The sequence below is a fragment of the Bos indicus genome, chromosome 14 (genome assembly GCF_029378745.1).
Source record: "Bos indicus isolate NIAB-ARS_2022 breed Sahiwal x Tharparkar chromosome 14, NIAB-ARS_B.indTharparkar_mat_pri_1.0, whole genome shotgun sequence".
In the NCBI taxonomy this organism is placed as follows: Eukaryota; Metazoa; Chordata; class Mammalia; order Artiodactyla; family Bovidae; genus Bos; species Bos indicus.
Genome location: NC_091773.1, coordinates 358,448 through 373,524, shown reverse-complemented (window position 1 = coordinate 373,524; position 15,077 = coordinate 358,448). Strand labels below are relative to the sequence as shown.

The following is a 15,077-nucleotide window of genomic DNA, read 5'->3' as shown; positions in this document are numbered from 1 at the left end:
AATTCAATTCAATTATTCACTGATTTGAAATTACAGATGTTATCATGTACTCTCCCTTGTTTTCACTGTAGTAGAAGCAAAATGTGGCATTGTGAGACCAGAGAGTACAACGTTCTCTGAGGACAATAATTCTGATAGGGAAATTGAAGATGTGGTTGAAACCATTCCCGAACCATCACCTGGAGTCCCGGGCTTCTCTCATCCTGCCTTCCCATCGCCTGAGCCTCTTCCACAGCCTCTCAAGTCTCCCGCAGGCCTTGGTCTCACAAAGGCAAGTTGTTTTGTTTGTAACTCTTTTTTCCCTGTACTTTTTCACATGCCATTTGCATGTCATGTCCCCTTATATGACAGAAAGGATCCTGCCACAGAAATGGAAGGCTTCAAAGTCACGATACAAAATGGTGTGATAATAAGAGCAATATATGTGCATGACTCAGATTTATAAATGTTGGCATACTAAGTATGCCATTATGAAAGAAAGAAATTACAAATCAATTAGGAAGAAGAGCTAGATGAATATGAAGATGGGGAGAGGGATGAAGGGGAAGAATTCATTTAAGGAGGACAAGATGAATATGAAATGGAATGAGGGTCAGGATGAGACAGATTATTATACAAACACAACAGAAATAGTGGGGGTATGTCAGACGAGGAACTCTATATTATAAATACGAGAAGAATTATTTCAAATTCAACTTGAGACAGTGAGGTCATGAAAGAACAATGCTCATACTCTTTTGAATGACATATAGCTGATTTTTATGAAGAACTGAAAGAAAATTTGTTCCTTACCTTTTTTCGTGGTTGTTTTTGAAGTTGGTGGTGGTTCTTGTTTTTTTTTAATTGCAGTATAATCAATTTACAATATTGTGTTAGTTTCAGGTGTACAGCAAAGTGTCTTGGTTCTGCTTGTATATGTATCTATGGCTTCCCTGGTGGCTCAGTTGGTAAAGGGTCTGCATGCAGTATGGGAGACCTGGGTTCAATCCCTGGGTCGGGAAGATCCTTTGGAGAAAGAAATGGCAACCCACTCTAGTATTCTTGCCTGCAGAATTCCTTGGAGAGAGGAGCCTGGTGGATTACAGTCCACGGGGTCACAAAGAGTCGGACACAACCGAGGGACTAACACACACACATGTATGTATATATCTATATTGAATATAGTTCCCTCTGGAAGTTCATTTCTATTTGAAGTGATTTGTCTTTTTAAACAAATTCTCACTTTGAAAGTAATGAAGCGACGTCTTCTATTTAATATAGCAAAACTTTAGTTCATAGACAATTCAAGGTGAGTTCTCTTTTAGGCCTTAGCAGATTTATTATGATTTAAGAATTTTTGGCCTTTCTGTTTCTTGTGGTTTCTAACTTACTGTTTGATAAATACTTAATGTACTTAACTAATTTATCTTACTGTTTGGTATAATCTTTGTGGGTGTTTTAGGTCTTTTTGAAAATAAAGAGGAAATAAATAAGCATTTTATCTAGTCTTGTTACTAAAGTTATAATTTATAATTATAACTTTATATATATATATAATATATAATATATATAATTATAAATGAGATTCTTTCTCTCCATTAAATGAGACAGTTTTCAGCTGCAATAGTCTTAAAGAAAAAATGTGGAACTGTTTCTTGCTGAAGAGATTCTGATTTGTCTTTTCCTAATATATACATGTAATGGCAATTACAGTAAATGAATGAAATCACAATTTATGATTTTTTTTCTTATACAGACTATTTATTACTATAAAATCATAATTAAAGAAAAATTACCAACAGGGTTTAAAAATTATCTCTGGAGGATAATTTTTTACTTTTTAAAATATCTCTAGCCATATGTATACTCCATGTTATTCTTAAGAAACTTTATATTAACTTCAGTATTTATAGGTGTTAAACTAGCCTGTCAATTCTTTGTTATACATATGAAACTAATGTATAAATTCTTTTGTATCCAAAACTCAGAAATTGTGGTTACTTGATTTTTTTTACTTTGTTTGTTCTTTCCTGATATGAAGTTTTAGCCCTGCTTGATAATCATAGATGTATTTGGAAACCTTTATATCTCCAGCTAGGATAATCATAATTTTACTACTATTTTTAATATCTAGATCATTCCTTCAATCTTTACCTACTATTCCAGAAGGCACAGATAGGAAATTAGAGTTGTTAGTGTGCTGTTTACAGGGAAATAAGAAGAAAACCTTGTGAATTTTCAAATAGGGTTTTATATTTCTTTCTTACTTCTTAGTAGTACTTTAAAATGACTCATAATTCCATACTCACATAAGCATTTCTCATCTACAATTTAAAACTTGTCTTTTAAGATCAATTTTAAAAAGGAATCTTCTTGTAGCATCTTGAATTGGTGTTTTACTATTAAACCTTTTCATTACACTCAAAAATGCTTATTATTATAATATCCCAGAAATGAATATTTGCACATATTTATAAAAGTATATTTTTATGTCCTTGAAACAGATGTTAAAATATATAACTGACAATTTTAATGTCATAGCTTTCTTCCCCTGGTATTGTTTTATTTTTGTAAGTTCAGAATCCTGCATAGGTTTGCATTAGTTATACCAGGTTAGCATATTTTACAAATAGTTATCTTAACAGCTGTGCTTTTCCTGAATAAGGCTATCTATTTCTAATCCAAAGGTATTTATCCATATCCTTTCTCCTGAGTCCCTTGTGTGCCTCAGATTAATTCATTACTCCCCAAACTGAAGGCCTTGTTCCTGATGCTTCCCTCGTCCCTTACTCTGTAAGCTACACTGTCGTCTGTTTTCCCCATCCTAGTAGACAGCATCACTGAAATGCCGCAGCAGGAAAGATCCCGGACGCCAAACTTCCTTGAAATTACTGCATCCAGTCACTCAGCGAGTTCAGTATTTTCTACCTGCTTATCATTTTTAGTGTCTTATTATCATAATCCACTTTCTCACCTATAATCTTGAAATATTCTTTTCAAGTTTTGCTTCCCTGATGTTTATCTTTGTGTTGCCCCCAGAGTAATCTTCCTAAAATACGTTTGTCAATCTTTTCATTCCTCTTGGCTTTGAAGTTTGTTTCCGAATGATTTTTACTGTTTTTATTTGGCTGTTTTTAAAGCCAAATTCAACTTTTTAATTACAGTTTCATGGAAACTCTGGGTAATGTGCAGTGCTTGGTTTGCTTCCTGTCCACTCTGGAGCATTGCTTGTAGTGTTTTTTTTTTTCACAATGCTGTCCTGTAAAATGATGTCATGTTTGCTACTCCCTGGTGCAGTGTAGTCTTTCCTCTTTCATTTGAAAAAAAGCATGGCAGCAAATAAAATAAAATATATTTGTGATGATGTAACCCTTTACTTCTGTAGTAGATTCCTGTCATGTGAAGAAAGAAGATGACACTTGCTTTTTGCCATTTGATCCCGGTCCTTCCGTTCTGTCTCTCTGTAGGGTTCCCAGTAACTGGGCTCTAGTTTTCCACATGACTTATTCACACTGTTCACACCGCGTCCCTGGCTTGGGCTGCCCTTCCCAGAATCCCCCTCACACCCTGACTCTGTACTCTGTCTTCTGAGACACAGCCCTTTGTCACAGCGTGCCTTGAGCTTCACAGGCTCACCTGCGTCCTCTCTCCTTTGTGCCCTTCCTGTGCTCTGTCCGCTTCAGTTGCAGAGCTGTTGAAAAGCTCATACTCGTCTGCCCTCTTGTTTGTTTTCACGTGGCTCTGCCTTGCCTAGAACACAGAACAGAATTGCTCTTTTCTTTACATTTCTAACTTCTCTGAGGACAGTGTCTGTGATTTCTTAGGCAACAGTAAATGTTTATCATCTTACTGATTGACTGAATGACCAAATAAATGAATATGTTTTCTGAAGTTGGGTTTTTGTTTTATTTTGTCTTGTTTTTATAGGAAGGAGCCACAAAGCCAGAGATTGTAGACAAAGAAAGTGATACAGATATTATTGAAAGGGCTCCACAAGAGCAAATAAATTATGACCATTTGAGTTCTGTTGATGGGACACACAAAAATAATAGAAGTGGTAAGTTAGTGAATGTCTGTGGATTTTTTTCTATGCTTAAAAGCTCAAATAAAGACCTTTAAAGTGCATAGATGCAAATATGGCATCCATTTCTTTGTAAGTGTGTTTCTTTTGCTCTCTTTCTTCAGAAGTGTCCCAAGTACTACCAGCTTTTTTTTCCTAAAAATGCTTCCACCCTCTGAAATTCTTTTCCACTAGTTCATTTTATTGAACTATTTGTGGATAGAGATAGACATATATGTATTAAAATTCATAGTAGTAAATGTTCTCATTAATGTATCTGTGACTCCATTTTACAGATGTGACGTCAGCCTTAGGATTGGGAGAAGAGGAAGATATAGAATCACCTTGGGATTCTGAGGTACTGTCTTCTGTTATTATTTTGAAATGTAAACAACCAAATGATGTAAAAACATAAAATAAGATGCTGTGACTTTCTCACCTTTGCATTTGCCCCTCAAAATTTTTTTATTTTTAATCTGATTTTAATCTTTATTTTTAATTATTGATTTTTAATCAATAAGATACTTCTGTGCTAAAGACTACCACATAGTACACTTTAGCTAATTTTCAAGGTTTACCTAATGAAATCAGTGAAGTATGGAAATCAAGGCTTAGAAGTCATAAGGAATCTCTTTGTGTTCTGAAGTTACATTTATCTAAAAACGGAAGCATTGTTCCAGGTTAGTCTATGATCAAATGTTCCTTTCTTTCTTTCTCCCTCTCTTCCTTTCTTCCTTCGATTTTTGTTGGAGTACAGTTGATTTACAATACTGTGTTAGGTTCAGTGTGCAGCAAAGTGAATCAGTTATCTATCTCTCTCTATATATCACCTCTTTTTTAGATTCTTTTCCTATATGGGCCATTACAGAATATTGAGTGGAGTTCCCTGTGCTGTACAGTAGGTCCTTACTAGTTGTCTGTTTTATACACTGTAGTGTGTTTGTGTCATCCCCAATCTCCCAAGCAAATGTATGTTTCTTTGGTACATGTGCGCGTGTAAAACTGCTAGAGAGGGCCAGAGAGAAATGGGTTGAACTGTGGTTTTTTACCACGTCAACACTGAAAAGATAGTGCTTGAAACCTGAAAGTATTATTACATTTGGATTGTCAAGTTAATCTGCAAGGAACATTTTAAGAGAAGCAAAGGCATAGGGAATAGTAAGAAATATGTGGTATAATAACAGCAGTTAGCTTTGCTGTGTGATGTTTTAGTAAGTACAAACCATTTTGGATAGTTAAACCAGCATGCGCAGAGAACCTTTATGGCAGCCGTACTTGAAGTAACATGAAGTAACAGAGCACTGCTGTGCTCTGATTGAAGGCGGCAGCTATGGAAGGAGATGAGAAGGGCCTGATCTCTAAGGTGCAGGTAGCCACTGCCTGGTGATACAGCACCGTGTTTGAAGTCAGCATCCTGAATCTGTCACTTAGCAGCTGTGGATCTTGGCAAACCTGTCTTAACTGGGTTAAATGTAGGCAGTTTTTAAAAGTAGGAAATTTTCTTCAAAAGGAATTAGGAAATCTTCATGCAACTCAATATTAATTTTAACAGAATACCTCTGAGAGCCTTCCACGAAAGTATGTGGATCTTTTATCTGGAGCTGCTGGTCAAAGAGGAAAAAATATGGACAAGTGGAAGGTAAGAGCTATATTTTATAGAAAAGTCATTTGACAGAATGTTGATTTAAAATGGAAATGCTGATATATTCTAATAGGCAAAGAAAATCACCTGTCAGATGCATAGTGAGATAAAAGACGAGAAAACAAGGGAAATAGTGTATCTTATCAGGTGTCAGCCACAGATTATATTGAGAATCCAGTTTAAGGAGCTAAACTATTTAGCTCCTGGACTTCCTTGGCAGTCCAATGGTTAGGACTCTGTGCAGTTAAGAGTCTCCAATGCAGGGGTGCTGGTTCGATCCCTACTCAGGGAACTAAGATTCTATTTGACACATGGGCCAAAAAAAAAAAAAAAATTCTGTTTCAAGATACTCTATGATCTAAGGAAGGTTGAGAAACAAGAGGAAAGAGGGAGTGAAGGATTAGAGACGCAGAGGGTATAGGGAGGAAATGAAGGAAAAGGAAGCACAGGTCTGTGGGGAAGGTGGCAATAAGTAAGATAACGCTTTAGAAAAAGGGAGAGTATTTGATATGGACGATGCATTTGAAGTGAGCTTCCAGCACCAAAACGTGTCAGAGAAGAACAGCAGAGCTCTCCCCTCTTCCTGCCTTCCTCACTGTTGGGAAGGCATTCAGGACTGCGGTCCCTGGGCGTGCAGAGCGGTGTGTCATCCTCTGTGGTGGAGCGTGGGCATAGGTGCTCAGCTGTAATGTGTGGAAATTGCTGTCATATGAAATGTTGCTGCTTTATAGGATGGTGTCACATAGGCCAACAAAAGAGAGCTAGAAAGAAGGAGTGAGCAGGGGGCATGATAGGGAGATCAAGTAACCTACAGCTTGATAGAGAGTCTACTGGAAAGTTTCCAACTTGTAATGCAGTTTCACTTTGGGGGGCGTGTTAGAGTGAGGAAGTTGAGGCTAAGATTTCAGGAGAATAAATTAAGTTGAAGTAATGTAGAAGCAGACTCAGTATAGACCAGAGTTTCTCAGATTTTAACTAGTAGCCTGGGGACCTTGTGTGAAGTGCACATACTGAGCAGGAAGTCTGAGAATCTGTGTTGGAAGTTGAGGAAACTTGAAGGAACTCCTTCTAGATGGCTTCAGTGTATTTGCAATGAGAAGAGATCAGATCATTGTTGCTCCAGAGAATACTGGAGGTGGGAGGGGGTGCTAGAAGTGGGGGAAACTCCAGCCACTCCAAATACCTATCAAGCATCAAAGATATATGTTGTATCAGTATTTGTTATTCAAATTAGATTAATGTGAATATCGGGGCATTGACTTTTTTTGAAAGTTGTTTCACGGAAATCCGTTGAAGCAGTAATATCATGTATCAAACCAAACTGAGTTTTGAAACAAAACAGATTAATAGGGTTCCTTCCCTAAATGCTAGAATTGCTATTTTTGATAAGTACTACACTGATTTTGAAACATGCAAGGTTTTTAATATCTAATAATTGTGTGACAGTTAAATTTATTATTTCCTTTTTGATAATTGTATTTCAATATTGAGAACTTATTCTACATCATTTTCTAGATGTGTCTTATATAACTTCTTGCATAATTGGATCAAGAAACTTTAAGATGGCTAAACTAGAGGAGCCAAGACATGTAGGCATACCAGTAGCCCACATAGGTATGAAAAATAGTGAATATTTTTATGAACCATTATTCTACAAGTGTGTATCCCAGCTAATCAGTTCATTACTCTTTCTCTGATGAGAAATGAATTATACATTCAGTTGAACTGTCATCCTAGCTGTGTACTTCTTAAATGACTGGACAGATTGAAGAACATGATAAATACTTATAGTATAATGGTGTAAATGATACTGCTGTATTACATTCTGTTGCATTTTACCATCTACTTTCACGTTTATGTCTTTGGGGTCATGATTTGTTCCTCTGATGAAGATCACTTTTCTCCTCATCATTTGGCATGTTCACATTGGTCTGTGTGCACTTTAATATTTTATAAAGTCATTGAAAACGTAATGTTACTTTTGAAATATTAACTGTGTGTTTTGTTAAACCTTTATTTTTTCTTCACTATCTCTAGTGGATTCATAGTCTGTCTTGCTGGTGTCCTAACATCCCCCTGAAAACAAGACACTAAAACCAAATGTATTCACTGCCAAGGCTGAGCACAAGGATTTCTGCTCAGTTCTAACTCTGCATGAATGTAGAGCTGGCTTTCATATTTACATGCAATTAACTCTATGTCCCTTTTGCCTTTTAGATTCTCCTGAGAAATATCCTAACATGAAGGTAAAATTGTTTATGTTTTTATCTTGAATTATGAACTGTGGATAGTATCAAAGGTACATTATTTATTAACCAACTTGTTTCCAAACCCATTCAGCCTGCAGTCTTGGTGAAAGATTCTGTTCCTAGTAGAACAGTCGGAATGAAGGATTTACAAACATCCACTTCAGGTAAATTTTGCAATACATACATAACTCTGAAAAGAGGGACACTGAAGTATTTGAAATGCTCAGTCTTCATACTGCTAACTTTTTTTTTGCAAATTTAATTGAATCATTTGACATACATAAGGCAAATGTCATTATTGGTACCCATGTTTTGAAAAAAGAAATAGGTACAAGCATAAGAACAAGAAAATTTTAAAACGTAAACTTGAACTCAGTATGTTTCTGTATATGTTTTGATACCCTGAAGTTCTCAGTTTGCAATCTGTATACTTCTTAGGGATTCTCAGAAATTAATTATTAGATCCTAAGATTTTTCCAGTGTCCAAAAATGCTTATTTGAACTTTGACCTTTACCTTGAGTAAAGCTTCTCTTGCTAATATATCAGTTGTATTTCAGCTTATAATTATTTCATTTTAGTGTTGTTACACAGATGAATGTAGGCCAACCAGATGTTTTGTTTAGCAGACTTTGTGTGTGTGTTGTTTTTGTGGTATCTTTGATTATTAGAAGTAGGGGAAGTACTCATACTTTAATGACTTTTTGATAGACATAGTCTTTTAAAACAGTGATTCTGAAAGTTTTGGCTTTAGGATCCTTTTGTACTTCTAAAAATTATTAGAATGCCATGGAACTTTTGTTTAAGTAGGTTGTATTTATTGATGTTCACTATATTGGAAAACAAAGCTGAAAAACTTAAAATACAAGAACACAGAATCATAATGGCTAATTCCATTTGTCATTAGAGTTATAATATCACATATCGTGTCTCTGAAGAACTCCACTGTGCACTCAGAAGAGAATGAGAATGGAAGTAACATTTAGTGTTGTTGTGAAAATAGTTCTGACCTCTTGGACCCCCTGACCTGATGGTCTCTGAACTTCAGGGATTCTCAGGGCACACTTGAGAACCACAGTTTTAAACTGTTGAAGTGGTTAGATGTGAAATGATAAAGGGGGCCTTGAGTTGAAATGGGGTTTAAAGTTTCACTTATACATTTCTTGCTTGTTCCTTTGACTTCTCTTAAGAAATTTAGACCTGACAGCTTTTTTTTTTTTGAAGCAAATATTTTTGTGTTGTATTCATTCTTGTCTCATGGTGCTCTGTGCTCTTTGGATCCAGTGTTGTCCTCGACTTATCCTATTTTCACGTGGAAACAATTAGTCACACACAAGCCTATCATTTCTTATATGTTTATGATGTTTATCCAAGGCTTAAAAGATGGGTTCTGAAGATATTGATACATTGAAAAAGGCTGTCTCTTTGTAAATAAAGTAGTTGCTGTTGGTGATGTTCAGTCGCTAAATCGTGTCCAGCTCTTTGTGACCCTATGGTCTTGAGCACGCCAGGCCTCCCTGTCCCTCACCATCTCTCTGAGTTCGCCTAGTCATGTCCACTGAATCAGTGATGCTATCCAACCATCTCACTCTCTGCTGTCCCCTTCTACTCCCCTCAATCTTTTCTAGCATCAGGGTCTTTTCCAGTGAGTTGACTCTTCACATCAGGTGCCCAAAGTACTGGAGCTCCAGTTTCAGCATCAGTCCTTCCAGTGTGTATTCAGGGTTCATTTCCCTTAGGATTGACTGGTTTGATCTCTTTGCTCTCCAGGGAGTCTCAAGAGTCTTCTGTAGCACCACAGTTTGAAAGCATCATTTCTTTGGCACTCAGCCTTCTTTATGGTCCAACGCTCACATCCCTCTGTAACTACTGCAAAAACCATAGCTTTGACTGTATAGACCTTTGTCGGCAAAGTGATGTCTTTGCTTTTTAATACATTGTCTTGGTTTGTACCATTAATTAAGGTAGTACCATTCATTAAAAGTGTTTTTAAAACCAGGGTCTCTAGAACACACAATACTGTCATGCATAATTAAATGTAAAATAAATGCCATACATTTTGTTAATAAAATATTTGTATGTTGAAGAAAAATAATTATTAATAAAGTTCTTATTGAATACAGAATATGTAATAGGGATTGAGTGAATTAAAATAAGTAATACTAGAAAATTAGCAAGTAGAAAAAATGAGACACTAGTTAACGTCTCTTCATGAATGGCAGTGGAGTGTAAGATATAATAAGCTCTGAAGGACTAGTGAGTGAGGGGAGAGGGGGACATGGAACTGATTCTCTGAAGAAAGACTGTACAAGTTAGTTAGAGCAGTACTCTTACTGACATTCTAATAAATGGAAACTGTTTTCAGATTTTCCAGATTCCGATTCTCCTAGTTTGAGCCTCAGTAATGAGACTTACCAAAGAGCGGGGCATTTGGAAGCTGATCAGTGTCCACCGGTGTCACAGTCATGACCAAAAGTTTGTCAGCGTCCACAGAATTTGGACAGGTGACGGTAATAGATAAAAGATGGCTATTGGAGCGGTGTTTCTGGGGAATTACACGCTCCATAGCTGTGCCAGTTTCAGCTGCCAGGAAACAGAAAAAGGAGACAAGGTAATGCAGAAGCCCAGGGCACTCAGCTGTGGGCCACCTGGGCACGGCCTAACCATTATTCTGACGGTTCCAAATTAGATTTTGTGGCAAAACCTACCTTGTGCTGACTCCTTTTATGCAACCTACAGCCAAGCAATACCTCTTAGCAAGGTGTTTGCATTCTCCCTCTGACCATAGTAATACAATAAATACAGCGAGAGGAAGGAGAAAGTAAGTTTGTTTAGCCTAGTATGTAGCATACACCTGAGAGTGGGTAGCAGGATTATATTTAGAACTCTGGGACTAGTTGGGAGACCTCAGTAGACATCTAGAGATTGCCTTCTCAAAATGTAACTTCATAGCAATATTGAAGGAGTGCTGTATCATTTAAAAGCAGTATATAGAAATTCAATTCTGATTCTACTAGGATGCCCACTCTATTGAGTAACCATGTCTAATATGTGTTGTCCATAAAGACCAATTAATTTAGCACCTTTAATCAGTCATATGGTCAGAGCTATAGTAAGAAATCATATACTGTTTCTTTTTTTCACTCCTAGTTTTTTCTTTTCTATCCTCACCTATAGGGTTAACTTTGCATTTACATAAGATTCTCAGTTATTTCCTAGAATAGTGACTACAAGCTATAAACTCAAAGTGTTTTGTTTTTTTTTTAATTTATAGAAGTGACTTGTTTGCCCTTGTTTGTCCATTAGCTTGGTATGTCCACGAAACACAAATTCAGATAAAGCCTATCCAGTCCCTTCAACAGAGGAAGATGGGAAATAGGAAAACTACAAAATAAATAGAAGGGACTTCAGACCGTTCATGTAGATCGTTTCTCATCTCAGTCGATACCTTTTAGAAAGTAACCAGAAGAGTCTACTCCTTCAGGGCCCCCGGATTTGTACATTTATTCACTTCATAATGATTTATTCTATACTGGACTCAGAACATTTTATATCCTAAGTATTTCTGGAAACGCTCCCCGAGTCCAGGCCTGCATCACCTTTGTTTCCTTCCATTAATAATGCCTTCAGATTCATCTCCCTCCATGTATTTTTATGCCCTTCAAATCCATTCCTCTTGTAGCATTTAGAGTCACCTCTCTCGAAAGCAAGTGTGACTGTGAACAACTCTTCAAATCACATTAATGTCCAGGCATCATAAAGTGACACGTGAGGTCACTTTCATAATCTGACTTCTGCCTGACTCTTCATCTCTCCCGCTTTCTGTCATTTGCTATGGAATTCTGAATTGCTGGTGATGCCCTCCTGACCTGTCTCTGTACTTTCAACAGATATTTACCCTGTTGTGTGTGTGCTTCTCTCCCTGTCTTGTTACAGCCTTGCATGCCTTCCCTCTCCTTCCCTTGGACTGTGTAAGTCTCCGCTCAGGCATTATCTCTAGAAAAGAATTCCCTGACATCTTTTACGTCTTTAAATGCCAGTGTCTAGTACAGAGCAGAAAGCTGGTAAATAATTATTAAATAAAATAAATAAAGACTATTTATACAAAAGTGATTTTTTTTATATTTTATTTTTTAACTTTACAGTATTGTATTGGTTTTGCCATATCTCAACATGAATCTGCCACAGGTATACACGTGTTCCCCATCCTGAACCCTCCTCCCTCCTCCCTCCCCGTACCATCTCTCTTGGTCGTCCCAGTGCACCAGCCCCAAGCATCCAGTATCGTGCAGCGAACCTGGACTGGCGACTCGTTTCATATATGATATTATACATGTTTCAGTGCCATTCTCCCAAATCATCCCACTGTCTCCCTCTCCCAGAGTCCAAAAGACTGTTCTATACATCATTGTCTCTTTTGCTGTCTCGTATACAGGGTTATTGTTACCATCTTTCTAAATTCCATATATATTCATTAATATACTGTATTGGTGTTTTTCTTTCTGGCTTACTTCACTCTTTTTAAGAGCTTGTCCTGTGCAGTTTAGGAGCCAAGAAGATAGACATGTGAAAAAATAATTTACAATTCAGGTGATGAAGATACACTAGAAAAATCTATAAAGTACTAAGGTAGCTACAAGGAAAGGGATACCTGTTTATCTGAGGAAAGATAGCTGTAATCAAGGACAACTTCACAAAGAAGGCTGAGTCTTAAAAGATGAAAAGTTATTTGTCAGGAAGAGTACAGGGTAGCATTTCAGGTTAAGAAATTGATAAAAGCATACAAAGTAAGAGGAATTTTGTAAACCATGAATAATGTTGCAGTTGAAGCTTGGCATATTGTTAAAAAGGTACTGTTATGAAGTAGAGAAGAGAATGTATTGTGACTTTATATGTCTGTCCTGTATTTTGAAATTTTGTTTGGTTTCTGATTGTTTTGTTCATTGATGTTTGGATGATTTTGTGAATGAATTTTTGAGCTGTTTGTGTGCCTGTATCCTGGTGACATCTGGTATTTTCCAAATTGTTTGTTGAAATTTTAGTTCATTGGAAGTATTTCTTAAAGAAGTAAATATTCAGCTGAAGATTAAGATTGATTTAAGATGTCATTTGATACAGTGTTTTAAATCTATGTGTTAAATAAAGATTATGACTTTTATCTAAATATTCTAAGTAATTTTAACTAAACATACAGATTTGTCAGCAGAACTAGACTTAGAAATGACATCAGAGGAAGAAGAAGAAAAACCTGTTGGAGATGAAAACAACCATTCCCAGGTATGTGAAAATGTAAATTTAAATTTCTGGTTTAATACTCTTTCCTATGCCTCAACAGCATAATACAGTGTGTAACAAAGGTCATGACAAATAAAATTACCTTTCAAAATTTAATCAATAGATAATAATTTAACAGTTTTTATAGCACCTTAATTATAAAACTTCAAATATTGTTAGAATCTGTTATATTTATAGTTTGTTCTTGGAATTGAGGGAAAAAATTTTCCTGACTATTATTTACTTCTTCCATTTTTATAACTTCATTACATGATTATGAAGGTGATATCAAATACTGAATTGTAAGAGTAAACAGTTGAAATTATGAACAATATGACAGTGATGATCCCAGACCTAGATACATGTAGAGAGAAATCATTCCCAGTGGTTCAAGGTTTTCCATTGAAATTACCAGTCAGTGATACCAAGATGAAAGATTCATTCTGTCTGTGATCTCGGCATAATTGATTAGGGATGTACATTCAGGGAGAGAGTGGGGTCATAGAATCAACCCAGTTACCTATTAAGAGAATCAAAGCTTCCAGATTGGACCTTTGTTGTTAGGGCACAAATAATAACTTTCTAATTTATCTCATTTTAGGGTGAGAAATCAGTAAATATTACTAAAAATGCTTTATCCACTGTCTTTGGTAGATATTAGAATATAATATAACTGAATGTAGGGGGTTCCTTGGTAGTTCAGCTGGTAAAGAATCCACCTGCAATGCAGGAGACCCCAGTTCATTTCCTGGGTCAGGAAATTCCCCTGGAGAAGGGTTTGGCTACCCATTTTAGTATTGTTGGGCTTCCCTGGTGGCTCAGATGGTAAAGATCCACCTGTAATGTGCGAGACCTAGGTTTAATCCCTGGGTTGGGAAGATCCCCTGGAGGAGGGCGTGGCAACCTACTCCAGGATTCTTGCCTGGAGAATCCCCATGGACAGAGGAGCCTGGTGGGCTACAGTCCTTAGGGATGGAAAGAATCAGACATGACTGAGCACACACATAAGTGAATGTAAGCAGGTAATATGTGTTGATGAATAACACTATCATAATATATAATTTGCATTAAAATTTAAGGGTTTTTTCCTCTTTCTGATTGTTGTTAATTTGATTTTGGCTCCTAGTAATATAAAGTTTGTCTGTTTTGCACTTATTAGTCCTTAAAAAAAAATCTTACAAATGTGCTATAGGGACTCCCTATTTAAGATATAGTGAGGTGAAATATTTTTAAGTGAGGAAGCCTTTATAACATTAAAAATCATCTAATTAATTTTTGGTAGATTTAACATATATCAATTAATTCAAACAGTGATAAAATTGGGTTTGTGAGTTCATGTTTTTCCCCTATTTTAGGCTAAGGCAAGTTATTTTTCACTTCTTCCTTGTGATCCAGTGATTTGTGAGTAGCTAAGCATAGATTAAGAAGTTTAAGAGTTAAATTTTAATAAATTTTAAATTTCCAACATGGACACCAGGATATTTTTAATGACAAATACATGTACTCCCTTCCCTTTATATATTTCATAACAAATTTAATAATAAAAATAAAATAAAAAATAGAATAAACAATACAAAACAAATTTAAAAATAAAAAAAATTAATAACAAATACATGTACTCCCCTCCCAATACATGTATAAGGCTTTCCTTGTGTCTCAGCTGGTAAAGAATTTGCCTGCAATGCAGGAGACCTAGGCTCGATTCCTGGGTTGGGAAGATCCCCTAGAGAAAGAAAAGACTATCCACTCCAATATTCTGGCCTGGGGAACTCCATGGTCTGTATAGTCCACAGAGTTGCAAAGAGTTGGGCACAACTGAGTGGCTTTCACTTTAACTTTCACATGTACTCCCACATATTCTTTAATCATCACTTG

The 15,077-nt window shown here is 36.3% G+C and overlaps 1 protein-coding gene across 1 annotated transcript in view; it reads left to right on the top strand.

Annotated features, from left to right (window-relative positions):
• The window catches only part of LOC139186993 (uncharacterized), a 60,877-nt gene that overhangs the window by 28,142 nt on the left and 17,658 nt on the right, over positions 1-15,077 (top strand). The window contains exons 7-14 of the mRNA XM_070802994.1: positions 72-1,137; positions 3,907-4,036; positions 4,336-4,397; positions 5,592-5,678; positions 7,197-7,295; positions 7,899-7,927; positions 8,022-8,094; positions 10,294-13,205. The gene's annotated coding sequence lies outside the window, so the exon portion shown is untranslated. The remainder of the gene's footprint in view (positions 1-71; positions 1,138-3,906; positions 4,037-4,335; positions 4,398-5,591; positions 5,679-7,196; positions 7,296-7,898; positions 7,928-8,021; positions 8,095-10,293; positions 13,206-15,077) is intronic.